The 10,157-nt window shown below is 39.3% G+C and overlaps 1 long non-coding RNA gene across 1 annotated transcript in view; it reads left to right on the top strand.

Annotated features, from left to right (window-relative positions):
* The first annotated feature begins 1,240 nt into the window (after positions 1-1,240).
* Positions 1,241-10,157, top strand: part of LOC110938788 — a 34,244-nt gene continuing 25,327 nt past the window's right edge. The window contains exons 1-2 of the long non-coding RNA XR_004892980.1: positions 1,241-1,339; positions 1,467-1,524. This is a non-coding gene — a long non-coding RNA (uncharacterized LOC110938788). The remainder of the gene's footprint in view (positions 1,340-1,466; positions 1,525-10,157) is intronic.

Below are 10,157 nucleotides of genomic sequence, written 5' to 3'. Positions count from 1 at the left end.
GATGATTATCTTAGCCACCCTATTGTAATGAGTGTGAATTTCTTGTAAATGTAACAGATAAGGGAGGCCCAATCACAATTGAGAAGGATTATTTGGTAAAGATTTGGAATGATTAGGGGTGGGGTCCATTGGGGGCTGATTTCGGTTGGGGGGGGTTAATGTAAAAATTTTGTAACTAATAGGTAATTAATTAGAAGGTTAAGGGTAGTTTCAAGAATAGTGGGTGTATGCCATGTTTCTATAGTGTGTGGGGATTTTTGTGACCGTAATTACTTAAGAATAATAAAATAATGTTTCTGACAAAATTTTGGTGTCCCGGGTAATGTCTGGTTGTTCGGTTACATATCGTTCCGTTAAAGCGTTTAATTGTACTGCATATTGTCTTTTATGCATCTTTTTGTAACGAAATTAATTCCAACACTTAGGAAAGCGTTCAGGACCATTTAGTCAATTCTCTGTATAGTACGAGTGTGTTAAAAGTTGAATTGTTGCTGAGAATGCAGAATTCTGTACTTAAAACGAGTTTTAGGCACTTTCCGGCACTCAAACTATCACCTAGTGACATAGCCTTATGGTCCTCACTTCCCTACACTCCATACCAGTGTAGTACTCTATCCCTGGCTCATACTGGCCTTAGTATAGTGTCTGTCTATGTGCTGGCATTGTCAGCATGTGTCTGAGTTATCCGCTCACTGTGCCAACTGTGCTTTGTGCATCAGGTTTATCACTAAGAGTCTGTATGAGATAAATGGAGCGACTGTATGTAAAGTGATGCACATGTATGTATGTAACATAAATCAGTAATTTGTACAGTACCTGTAATTGTGATGGTTGTCACAAGATAAGGCTTCGATGCTATTAAACGATGATTTGCGCAAGTTTGCGCATTAGAGGGACCAAAAGCGTCAACTTTTGAATCTACGCCTTTTGGTGACCATTCAAGCGAACGAGAGCGTAGTAATAATTAAACACATGCTTGGGAATACCCATTATGGGCCATGGAAGGCTTGGATATCATTAAATGACATTGAGAAAATCATAGAAAATCTACTACTTCTAATAAAGCATAGAAAGCATAGAAAATCTTAATGGGTACAATTTAAAAGCATAGAAAATCTACTACTTCTAATAAAGCAAAACAAGCATAAGCCACATGGCATTAGCTTAAGCCATTACTTGCCACGTGGCATTTGCTTAGACCATTTTTTTTTTTTTGCTTTTTCCGCCAAAACCATCCTTTTTAGCTTCTTTAATACGCTTCACTTCACTCCAAAACCCTAATACCCATCTCCTGCATCCGGTTCTTCCTTCTTCATCGATTGATCTTCGAAAAACATAGGTATGTTATTTTTCTTTTCCCGCTTTGATTTTTCTTTGTCATTGTTAAACACTATCTATTTCTTCCTTAAACCCTAGATATCATCTATCGATCTTTAATATGTTATTTGCAATCTCCTGAACCCTAGATTTCTTCATCTTCAATCGCGAGTGGAAGCAACCAGTCCTTATTATGCGGCGTATAAGGTATGTATCCGTGTTTCAATTTTCTTTTTGCGGCGTTGTTGGTGTCTGGAATACCTAGTCACCGCCTCTTCTTAGGGTTTCAGTGATTTCTAACCTATGCATTCATCAATACCTATATTCATTTCTTGGGTGCTTCAGTGATATTTTTCAAGATTTGGTGCTTTTTGAAAGATGGGATTGTCACACCCCGATATTTCCACGTATTACTGGTGGGCCCGATGGGGAGTATCGTGACGTAGTTGATATCGTCATAGTCAAACAACACAAATTTAAATGCACAGCGGAAGCAAAAATATAGATTTATTTCAACCGAATAAAATGTAATATTAAGTATCACAAAGTGGCTGAAACAGATGCACATGCGGATCGAATAAAAAGGAAAATTGTTCAACAGACTTTAACATCTAAAGCTTGCGAGACTTGAGTAATGATGCCTGGAGTTGCCAGCCTATTTCGTATAGAACCTGCACTTAGCCTTTTTGGAAAATACGTCAGTTTACACTAGTAAATACAACTTAACTGACTCATTTTGAAAAGAGTTTGAAAATTAATTTGAATGCACTTTGGCAAAAATATCTTTTATAACTTGGGACAATTATTTAAAAATAATCTTGTATACAGTTTTACTTATTTGTCGTCCATTAGGGCCGGTTTGTAGGGCCGGTCTAGATTAACTGACACGCCACAGGTATAATACCCACAAGGTTGATTCCTTTAAGTGGACTACCAGTTTTTACATATGCAACTGTCATGTGTACGCCTACACCCCGTGCTTAGGTCGTGGACATTTCTTTGAATGATGCCAAGGATATCCGGGACATGGTCATTTAACCCCTAAAGGCTATACACCAAATAATACATATTAAACGGGTCATGTAAATACATTAATCACAATCCGATTTAAATGACTACAAACCCGACCAAGCGGTACTTTTATAGTACCGTATCCCAAGCCCGTATAGGGAAAATAAGTTAAGAGTATTTACCTGAGCAAAGTATAAATCAAATACAGCAAGTGCACGTAGCTTTTACTGGGCTCCTAATCTGGAACGAAGGTTATTAATAACCTATTAGAATCTTAACGGGTCTTTAATTAAGCTTAGACTTAGACCGGTTAGTTTTCAAAAGGAAGACACGGTTCAAACGCATGATAAAGCGAAGACCGGTTTAGAATGTGGTTTTGACCTGACAAGCTTGGACACTTGTTTAATATGGGTAAACTAAACACATTCTGGATTTTGAGACAAAAATGATAAGGTTTGACCCGTTTCGGCTATTATATGCAAACTAGTTACATAAGCCGATCCGAACGCGAAAAGTGCGTAACGGGTAACCAAATGAGTCATATACAGGTTTCCTAAGTTAATATGCCTTAAATATGTTGTGACATCAGTAAGATATCTTCTATTATGCCCCAAATGAATTTAAACTCAAATTATGCCCCGTAAGGGCATTTTGGTCATTTAAAAGGTTATAAAAGAGTTTAAATATAACTCTGAGTTTCGGGTCTGATGTAATCAGTAAAAACACTTAATTTTCTAAGTTATATCAGTAGGGTATTACCTATATGTGAAATTTATTATTTCTAACCATACTATGCACCAAAGGAGCATTTTAGTAATTTCACCTAAGGTTTAAAGGTCAAATCTGGAAATCTGAGTTTAAAACTTTTGCTTACTGCTAAAGTATAAAAATTTACTTAAAACATCAGTAGGTATCAAGTCTTATATATCTAAAATGGTTTTAATACATACTATGCGCTTAAAACGCGTAAAAAGGCGATTTGGAGCCATTTCCGGGTTTTCATAGGAAAGCTGATATTTTTTATTATTCCAGAAGGCTCAAAATATTTTATTTATCATATTCGATCAGTAGAAAAAGGTTTGGTATCAAAAGAGTTTGTAAGACTCATTTTATAAGCCAAAAGGGCAAAACCGGCAATAACCGAATCAATGCTTAGATCTCTATTTTTTGCTCAGCCTAAAAATAAATAAAAATCTTCAAAAATCCCAAAATATTATATTACATCAGTGGGTAAAAAGTTTGATATCAAAAATTGGGTTTATATAGGCTATACGCTAATTACACCGTTTAATTACTAAAAGCTTTCTAATTACGCTAATGAGCATAACTCTTAATCTAGACCTCAAACTGACGTCAAATTTTAGGTACAAGTTTATAAATTAGTGACTAAGGTTTCTACTCTTTTACATTTTCAAAATTCATGTTTTAAGGTCATATGGGCATAATGGTCAACATTTAGGCATTTAACGGAAATATGCATATGAATCGGATAACTAATGAACCAAGTTGTATAATCTCAGAGGGTTATACTTATAGGTAACTTGGTCCTAATAAAGCTCTAAGGCATTCCTACACTATGCTCAAACGGGTCAGAACTGAAAGTCAAAGTAGAAGTCCACTTATGCGACTTTCGGTTCCAATCCGAGCTTAAACTGAAAATTGTCGGGTTGAACATGTTTAGACATGTTCTTACATTAATTACCAAGTTATATGAGTGATAAAACAGGTTGCATAGCTTCTACATTGCTAATTATGCATTAATTTGAAAATAAGCTTCCTGTTGACTTTTTATAATCAAGTTTGACCCGACAATTGACCTAGATAGAGTGGGAATCAGAGGGTGCCCTTTTAAGGGTTTATTGCCCACTTAATTACCAACTCATAGGTACTTTCAATTTGAAATTTGACTGGACAAATTAAGATTAATGACGAAGTCAAATCTTAATTACGACAATTTGACCTTTTGGTTTATAAGCTAATTAAAAGAACTAAACAAGGATTAGAACTCTTACTTAAGGTCCTTGCTATCTTTTCTACACTTCTTAATCTTCTCCCAAGTTAGCTACCTCCAGAAATGAGTGCTTGAATTGTTGCAAGTGAATGAGCATTTGAATAAATGAACTCATGGCCCTTATATAGGTTTCTTAGAGCTCCAAGATCATTCCAACAAGTTCTATGGATGTTATGGGATCATTACAGGTGTCCCTAGGCCATAATAAACCATCAAACAAGCCCATAGAATCGAAAACAAGCTTCATAAGTCGGTTAAACCGGCTGAACAGGCAGCTGTGATGATTTTATGCATCTGGGCACCTTAGGCGGCCCGCGTAAGGATCCCCAAGGGGCTTACGCGGCCCGTGTGAGGGTCAAGTCCGGTCAGTAAGTTTCAAATATTGCATTTTAGGCCCCTGGTCCTTCCAAACTTGATTTTAACATGGTTTCTTGCACTTTTAACCTCCAAACTTGACTTTTAAGGACGCCAAGTCATAAACTAACTTTGTTAAGTCCTCGGTTATTCATACTATCACCGAAAAGTCTAAAATTTCAACGTTGACGCTTTTAACCCCTCGTATACGAATTTTATCATAACTTTCTCATACGATAACGAAACTTTGTGAAATTTTTATCACACATTCTCGTGAGTATAATTAATCATTACAAAGATTTGGGTTCACTAAAAGGTCACTCAGAGGTATACTTTAAATATGTTGACACATTTAACCCCTGTAGTTTGTAATTCCTCACTTTCTTTCACAATTAGCTTCATATGATCCATGATTTATTCGTTTAAGGGTATAAACATCATGTAGGGTTATTGAAAGATATATTTATTCATTGTTGACACTTTGAATCCTTTTACACACATAGATTCCTTGTTTGTCAACTTTAGTCCCTCTAAATCAATCCTTTACACGTTTTAAGTCCATGACACGTGTCGATAATAGTGGACATGAATTTCGAGGTGTTACATCCTCACCCCCTTAAAAGAAATCTCAACCTCGAGATTTATTGAAATAAATGAGGGTACTTTTCTTTCATTGTGGACTCTACCTCCCACGTGTACTCGGGACCTGTACGGGCATCCCATTTAACCTTTACAATAGGCACATGCTTCCTCCGAAGCCTCTTAACCAGTCGATCCTCAATCGACAAAGGTTTTTCCACAAATTTCAACCTCTCATCTATGTGCACATCTATATCTGGTATGACTAGCGATTCATCAGCTAGACATTTCTTCAGATTGCAGATGTGAAATACATTGTGAATACCACTGAGCTCTTCAGGTAGGTTTAACTTATAAGCCACTGTTCCTACACATTCTGTGACAACCCTCACTAAACCAGGTATCCGTACGATTTAATTAACAATTAATTGCTGCTTAATTACTGTGCTTAACTGAAAGTGTGGATGAACTGCTACTTGAATTCTGGTACTTGTATATTCTTGCATCATACTTTACTTACGTCACTACATTATTTACATACTGAACCTTAGTGACAAACATGATGCACAAAAGCACAGTAGCACTATGAACGGATAACCTATTGAGCATGCTGATAAAGCCAGCGTCAGGCAGATGCTGCCTCTAAGGCCTGTATGAGCCAGAATTATTTTACTACACCCATAGTGAGTGTATGGATACAAGGGTTGTAGAACTGCGTCTCTAGGAATAAGATATAGTGATCGGATGTGCCTAAAACGTACTCTAAGCACAAAACACAGCACTTTAATTTACAATTCAGCTTCTAGGTAGCTAATAAAGTGCCAAAACATGAGAAAAATATTACTAGACACTTTCCAAAGTGTCGGGAATAAGTTGTGTCACTAAAAAGGGAATTAACGACACTTTAAAGCTTTATTAAGCGCTTTAACGGATTACTATCCAACCGAACAATCGGACTATACCCGGAACATAAAAATAATGACATGAACATTATTGATCTTTTTCTGAGCTAGTTAGGGTCCTTGAACACCCTAACACCCGCATTAAAACACAACACACCACTAACCGAGTTAAGTACTTAACTAACCTATTAACTTAACTAAAGTAACCTAACTAGTGGTTAGAATCCAACCAAGACCCCCCCCCATTGAAATCGGCCCAACTAGAAGGGGACAAGCTTGGAATTCTTTTTAATATTATAATCAAGATGTTTAATATCTAGATAGCACATGATCCTTTGGACGAAAACCTAACTAATTGTCTATAAGTAGTGAGTGTTGGCACATGAGATAATCACAACACACTTCACCATCCAAACTCTCTCCTTCCCTCTCTACAAGTCACGGCCGAACACCCCCCTTGGCACCCCATCCATTTTCGATTTCTATCTTGCAAGTTCCAAGCTCTACAAGTGTCAAGGGTCACGTATTAGGAAGCTCGGAGCAAACGGAAGGCGAAGGACCTCACTCTCTAGCTTTTATCCACCCGATTTACGTCTAGATTCTTCCCTAGCCTCGAGCTAGAGGTATAATGCTTAAAACACTCTCTTGAATTAATCTAAAGTGGTTAATACGATGTGTAACGATTAAAACTCGGAATCTTGCAATTTGAAGCATTAAAGTCTACTAAAAACATGAAAAATGATGGTTAAAAGCTCACTAGTTGTGTAAATGTTGTAGTAATTGAGATTTGTGATTATTTAGACCCGATCTATGTTGTGGTAGCTCGGATCATCGTTTAACCCGGTTTGGTCATGATCACGAATCATGACATAAGGTTGTTATGAATAGAACAAGGGTTAAAAGGTGAAACTCTACCACCCGCGAATGATGAACTTGTGTAAAAATGTTTTACTTGTGGAATAGTGTTTTAAAACTAGCAGATCTACGTATCTGCAAGTGGTATTTTCAAAAGACCGACTGTCAAAGAAATCACGTTTTCAAAAAAAGGATCTTACACTAACAAGCATGATTTTTATAAACCACAAGTGTGTAAACACTTGTGAGATGAAAAGTTTCGACAAAATAACAATCTTTGTAAAAGATGACGGGAAGTTGTCATGAAAAGGTTGTTCGTATCCCAACCGATGATGGTGAGACAATTGTGGTTCACGGAGAGAAGCGTGAGACGCCATTAAGAATTATTAGCTGCCTGAAAGCAAGAAAGTGTTTGCAGAAAGGATGTGTTGCCTTTCTGGCACACATTGTAGATAAGAAAGCTGAAGAACCGAAGATCGAAGACATCCCTGTCGTGAGGGAATATCCAGAAGTCTTCCCAGAGGACTTGCCTGGATTGCCGCCTCAGAGGCAAGTAGAGTTTCACATCGATTTAGTTCCAGGCGCCGCGCCTGTGGCTAAGGCACCCTATAGACTTGCTCCGTCCGAGATGCAAGAACTGTCGACACAACTTCAAGAGTTGCTAGACAAGGGATTTATCCGACCGAGCTTCTCGCCTTGGGGAGCTCCAGTTTTGTTTGTCAAGAAGAAGGACGGTAGTTTTCGGATGTGCATCGACTACCGGGAGTTGAACAAGCTGACGATCAAGAATAGGTATCCTCTGCCAAGGATTGATGATCTGTTCGACCAACTTCAAGGTTCAAGCTTTTACTCAAAGATCGATTTGCGATCTGGATACCATCAGTTAAGGATACAAGAGGAAAGTATCCCGAAGACAGCCTTCAGAACTCGATATGGACACTACGAATTTCTAGTCATGCCGTTTGGGTTGACAAACGCACCTGCAGTGTTCATGGATTTGATGAATAGAGTTTGCAAGCCGTACTTGGATAAGTTCGTGATTGTATTCATCGATGATATTTTGATTTATTCAAAGACGAAGGCTGAGCACGAGCAGCACTTAAGAGCCATTCTGGAGCTGCTAAAGAAAGAACAGTTGTATGCCAAGTTCTCTAAGTGCGAGTTTTGGCTACGAGAAGTGCAATTCCTTGGACACGTGGTGAATGGAGATGGAATCCACGTGGATCCCACCAAGATCGAGGCGATCAAGGATTGGGAAACGCCAAAGACGCCAACCGAGATTCGGCAATTCTTGGGTTTGGCTGGCTATTACCGAAGATTCATTGAGAATTTTTCAAAGATCGCTCAACCATTGACGCTCCTCACGCAGAAAGACAAGAAGTTTGATTGGGGAATCAAACAGGAAGAAGCATTTCAGATATTGAAAGATAAGCTTTGCAACGCGCCAATCTTAGCCCTACCGGAAGGTACAGATGATTTTGTGGTATACTGCGACGCTTCACGTCAAGGATTGGGTTGTGTGTTGATGCAACGCCAAAAGGTTATTGCCTACGCATCGCGTCAGTTGAAAGTGCATGAAAAGAACTATACCACTCACGATTTGGAGCTTGGCGCAGTGGTTTTTGCTTTAAAGATCTGGAGGCACTACCTTTATGGTACGAAATGTACAATCTTCACAGATCACAAGAGCCTGCAGCATATATTCAACCAGAAGGAGTTGAATATGAGGCAAAGACGATGGGTTGAACTGTTGAATGATTACGACTGCGAGATAAAGTATCATCCAGGGAAGGCGAATGTGGTCGCCGATGCCCTAAGTCGAAAAGAGAGAATCAAGCCCATAAGGGTTAGGGCTTTGGAGATGATTATTCAGACCGATCTTTCCTTGCGCATTCGTGCCGTGCAGAAAGAAGCTCTCAAGGAGAGAAACCTTGAAGAGGAATATCTCCGTGGGATGGAGAAGTTATTGGTACCGAACAAGGAAGGAACGTTGTGTTTTGAGAAAAGGATTTGGGTTCCTTTGTTTGGAGGTTTAAGGAAGGTTATTTTCGATGAAGCTCACAAGTCACGGTACTCTATCCACCTTGGAGCAGATAAGATGTACCAGGATCTTAAAGATTACTATTGGTGGCCTAGGATGAAAGGCGATGTTGCTGTTTATGTGAGCAAATGTTTAACTTGCGCTAAGGTTAAAGCGGAATACCAGAAGCCTTCAGGACTTCTGCAACAACCGGAAATTCCCAAGTGGAAGTGGGAACAAATCTCCATGGATTTTATTACGAAGTTGCCAAGAACGCCAAAGGGCCAGGACACTATTTGGGTAATAGTGGATCGATTGACGAAATCAGCGCACTTCTTACCTATCAGAGAGAAGGATAATACGAGCAAGTTGGCCGAAATTTACATGAGAGAAATTGTTACACGCCATGGAGTACCTCTCTCAATCATCTCTGATAGAGACGGAAGGTTCATATCAAGGATTTGGCAGTCCTTCCAAGAAGCTTTTGGCTCGAAGTTGAATATGAGCACCGCGTTTCACCCGCAGACCGATGGTCAAAGCGAGCGGACGATTCAGACGTTGGAAGACATGCTGAGAGCGTGTGTTATGGACTTGGGCGGTAGCTGGGATAAGCATTTACCATTGGTTGAATTTTCCTACAACAACAGCTACCACACCAGTATTGGTGCTGCACCATTTGAAGCTCTTTATGGCCGTAAGTGCAGATCACCGCTCTGTTGGTCTGACGCCGGTGATAGACAGTTGGTTGGTCCTGATGTAGTCCAGGAAACCACCGATAAGATTGCACAGATACGAGATCGCATCAGTGCGGCTCGTGACCGTCAAAAAGCTTACGCGAATCGAAGCAGGAAACCTCTAGAGTTTGAGGTAGGCGATATGGTTTTGCTAAAGGTATCACCCTGGAAGGGTGTGGCACGCTTTGGGAAGCGTGGGAAGTTGAATCCGCGGTATATTGGTCCGTTCAGGATTTTGGAAAGAATCGGGACCGTAGCTTACAAGCTGGACTTACCTGCTGAGCTAAATGGAGTTCACGATACATTTCATGTATCCAATCTGAAGAAGAGTCCAACACAAGATACCGTTGTCATTCCTACCGATGAGATTCATG

This window comes from Helianthus annuus, chromosome 5 (assembly GCF_002127325.2).
Source record: "Helianthus annuus cultivar XRQ/B chromosome 5, HanXRQr2.0-SUNRISE, whole genome shotgun sequence".
Taxonomy (NCBI): domain Eukaryota; kingdom Viridiplantae; phylum Streptophyta; class Magnoliopsida; order Asterales; family Asteraceae; genus Helianthus; species Helianthus annuus.
This window is presented reverse-complemented; position numbering and strand designations above follow the sequence as displayed.